The 4,506-nt window shown below is 31.6% G+C and overlaps 1 long non-coding RNA gene across 1 annotated transcript; it reads left to right on the top strand.

Annotated features, from left to right (window-relative positions):
• The first annotated feature begins 2,742 nt into the window (after positions 1-2,742).
• On the top strand, positions 2,743-4,337 carry LOC111703683 (uncharacterized). The gene is made up of 3 exons (XR_002765664.1): positions 2,743-2,836; positions 4,079-4,172; positions 4,328-4,337. It is a non-coding gene; the product is annotated as an uncharacterized LOC111703683 (long non-coding RNA).
• The last annotated feature ends 169 nt before the right edge of the window (positions 4,338-4,506 follow it).

Raw genomic sequence — 4,506 nt, 5'->3', positions numbered from 1 at the left:
GTTTGTCAATGTATCATCAGTTTGAACAATATTTAGAAATATTCCTGTTTGTCAATGTATCATCTGTTTGAACTATATTTAGAAATGTTCCTGTTTGTCAATGTATTATCTGTTTGAACAATATTTAGAAATGTTCCGGTTTGTCAATTTATTATCTGTTTGAACAATATCTAGAAATGTTCCTGTTTGTCAATGTATCATCTGTTTGAACAATATTTAGAAATGTTCCTGTTTGTGAATATATCATCAGTTTGAACAATCCTCTTTGTCAATGTATCATCTGTTTGAACAATATTTAGAAATGTTCCTGTTTGTCAATGTATCATCTGTTTGAACAATATTTAGAAATGTTCCTGTTTGTCAATGTATCATCTGTTTGAACAATATTTAGAAATGTTCCTGTTTGTCAATGTATCATCTGTTTGAACAATATTTAGAAATGTTCCTGTTTGTCAATGTATCATCAGTTTGAACAATTTAAAATTCAGTGATGGTGATGGACCAAACCTCTGTAGAGTAAAAAAGTAGATGTTAGTTCCACATTATTGAAAATATATTTCGGTCTGGGTTGACCCTCCTCAGTTCTAACGATATAATAACCATCAAAATCGATTAGGGTTTCCAGTCGTAATTACGTTAGGCGTAATTACGCGTAACACTTTCTTTCACTTACGCAGGAGCATTACGTGTGATTACTCGTTTATTACGTTTACGAAAGAAAGTCTAGTTTTGCGTAATTAATGCATAATTACGCGAAATTACGTAATACGAAACAATTCCGTAATAAATAAAGCAGTGTTTCGGATCCGTATCATTTTGATGCGGATCCGGATCCGCGGATCCGCATCCGTGATGATGGATCCGGATCCTGACTCTGATACGGATCCGGATCCGAGGTAACTTTTGATTCTGTGAATACTTTATATATTTGAAATTTGCGCCATGTGAGCATTTGCCGCTGAGTAATCCTAAAGTTAAAAATGTCGTCATTACTATTATATAAATGTAAACATTAAATTATTAAAGATAATTTTGAAAAATTTTCGTCATGTAAATAATACATTTACGAACCATTTTGATTTATTTATTCCATGGTTTTGGTTAATTTTTGGCGCTACCCGGATCCATATCAACGTTTCCTGATATGGATCCGGATTGAAATTACAGTTTATGGCAGGGAGACGGAACTAGCCGAAACTGTTTTCAGTCGGTCTCCCGTACAATCAGTCTTTAATCAAAAAATTGAACTTGAAAAATTTCACAAAAATAGATTTAGAAAGGTTGGAGTTCCTAGCAGAGAAAGGTGAGGGTTCCTTTAAGAAGTCTGGTGGCTAAAAATTAGCATTTGAAATAAAAGATATGATTCCTGGCTGAAAAGATCCACAGGCTGGTCAAGCGAGAAACAAAGCTATAATTGAGAATCAATTAAGTATTTGAACAACTGAAACAATAAAGTTTATCATATCTAAAGTCTAAATATTTATCAAGCAAGAATTTTTTAACACTTAATTTAAACCCAAGCTTGCTCTCAATTTGTTTAATATTAGGATCAAAATCATTCCATAACAAAGGAAAGCTGAAAAAAGGAAACTTTTTTTAAAAATCATTTCGGACCCTTGGTAGAAAAAAATCATCAGCATTTCTTAGAGGATAAGGGTGATACGTTAAGGCTGAATTTTTTATAAAAACACCATCGTAGTTAACAGTAGAATATTCTGATCTATAGAATGCATAATTAATAATTGCTTTTGAATTATTAGGTCAGGAAGAGGCAGAATATCTAATGAGGAAAATAAAGGTTGAGAGTGGGAATTATATGAGGCTTTAGAAATTATGCGTACACATTTCTTCTGAAGCAAGTATAGTGAGTTAATGTTTGATTTACTAGAGCAGCTATAAATAGGCAGGCAATACAGAATATGAGGATGGATGAGCACGAAGTATTATGACCTTAAGGCTTTAACAGTAAGAATATTCTTAGCTCTATTTAAGTAAAAAACAGAGTTTGATTGATGTGATAATCAAAACTTAGATTCTCATAAAAATAAATGCCGAGCATTTTAAAAGCTGGTACTTTGGTCATCTTTGAAGACGTTCAATAGGAAAATTCTGGTTAAATCAGGACTTGAGTTGATGTCATTATTATTAAATTGAAATTGAAAATCAGGAATGGAGGTTTGCTTTGGATGAAAAACCATGACTTTAGTTTTTGAAGTATTGACACAAATCTTGTTGGCTCTTAACCACATACCTAGTTTTTGAAGTTCAGTGTTAACAAAATTTCCTACCTCAACAATATTTGAACCTTTAGCTAATCCTGTAGAGTCATCGGCAAAATAAAAATTAGATAACAAGTTGGATTTGTACATATCATTAATATAAATGAGAAAAAGGAGAGTTGTTTTTCGAAAATTGTACGGATTGTACGGATTTCTTCTGAAAATGTACGGATTTTTGTACGGATGGGTTCAAAAAAGTTTTGGTCACCCTGTATATTTCCAACTGTCTTGTGTTATCATCTGGTAAATTATGTTTTTGGTTGTGATTTTTACTTTTTTGTTTCTTTTTGTTTTCATATTCAATATTTTTAATCACTCGCTACATTCGTCATTAAAAATCTTAGATATAAACTTTAAACAAACGAAAACAGTTAAGATCCGGCCAAATAATATTTTGTCCTGCATACGATAGCACAAGACAGTTGCATAAATATTTCGTAGTTTATAATAATCTAATTAATGTTACAGGGAATTGAATGTTCGTCTGTCTCCTTTAACAGCCAGTGAACAGGAGAAACAGTATGTTAGTCTTACGCTCTCAATAATAGTCGGACCAGGTGCAGTTTTTAACCTAAAATCTCTTAATTTATGTTCTGAATTTCTTTGATAATTTTAAGACATTTTTGAGTTTTAGATTTTTATATTTATCCAATATTAGTCAGATTGATTGATTGATTTTTAACGAATATCCAAGTAGTAAGATTAATTGATTGTTCTAGATTATCCCAGTACTAATAAGATTAATTGATTGTTCTAGAATATCCCAGAACTAATAAGATTAATTGATTGTTCTACAATATCCCTGTACTAATAAGATTAATTGATTGTTCTTAAATATCCCAGTACTTATACGATTAATTGATTGTTCTACAATATCCCAGTACTAATAAGATTAATTGATTGTTCTAGAATATCCCAATACTAAGAAGATTTATTCATTGTTCTAGAATATCCCAGTACTAATAAGATTAATTGATTGTTCTACATTAGCCCAGTACTAATAAAATTAATTGATTGTTCTACAATATCCCAGAACTAATAAGATTAATTGATTGTTCTAATAAATCCCGATATTAATCAAAATGAATACATTCTAAAGTGGAACAGACAAAGTATAGACGACTAGTTTATATTTTCATATTTTTATTCAATTATAAACATGAGATATTACAAATTAGCCATCACAATTTACTATGCAGTCTGGACCCGCCTAACCAGGGTAGGATGTTTTGAATGGTTGACCCCAAGCAAGTTAACGATAATGAATATAATTGGTAACACAAATTAAATTATGTTTTTGGATAGTTAGGGAGTTGATTGGGAGGTAGGTGATTGTCAGGTAATCTGTGGCAGGGTGAGATCAGAGGGATTCTGGTATTAATAAGATTCATGGTTTTAATATCCCAATATTAATTAGATTGATTGGTTCTTAACGAATCTCTAAGTTTTAATTAGATTTATTGATTAATTGTTCAGTATTCTAGAATATTCTAGTCTAGTCTTAGATCAAACACTGGTGATTAATTGATTAATTGTTTAGTATTCTAGAATATTCTAGTACTAGTCTTAGATCAAACACTGGTGATTGATTGATTGATTGATTGTTCTTGAATATCCGGATTTGGATACGGATCCATTTTTTTTCAGTGCGGATCCAGGATCCGGATCCGCATCAAAGTTAAATGGATCCTAAGCACTGCTTACCAATATATGTGTAAATTGTAAAATGTCCTTACCCTTAAATCAGTAACGATTGATTGATTGGTTGATTTAATAATTTATTGATGGTTTTGATCTAGAATATCCCAGTACAGTTCCCAAGCTTGAGATGAAGAATCCTCGTGGACTTGACGAATCCGCCGTCAATACTCTTCTCAAGCAGATGAAGCTCAGGTTAGTTTATATTCCTTGAACATTTTCTTCCCTCAGCTCATGATGTATACGCAGACGCGGACATTTTAAGGATATCAATAATTTTAAGGATATAATATAATTTTGGATATCGATAAGTATCTTTCTTCTCTTTGCTAAAACATTTGTTTTTCAAGATGTGAGGACATTTTTGTAGGCAATTGTATTGTTGGAATAGATTATTTGAGGCATGAAACTAGTTTTTGGGTATCACCATCAAGAACACGAAATTTGAGTCCAAGTTTCTTAAAGCTTCGAAAATCATTTCTATGGATGGGAGAGGGGGGGTGGGGTATATTGAAAATAGAATTATAAA

The sequence above is a fragment of the Eurytemora carolleeae genome, unplaced genomic scaffold (assembly GCF_000591075.1).
Source record: "Eurytemora carolleeae unplaced genomic scaffold, Eaff_2.0 scaffold525, whole genome shotgun sequence".
In the NCBI taxonomy this organism is placed as follows: Eukaryota; Metazoa; Arthropoda; class Copepoda; order Calanoida; family Temoridae; genus Eurytemora; species Eurytemora carolleeae.
The sequence above is the reverse complement of the archived record's forward strand: the minus strand, read 5'-3'. Positions and strand labels throughout refer to the sequence as shown.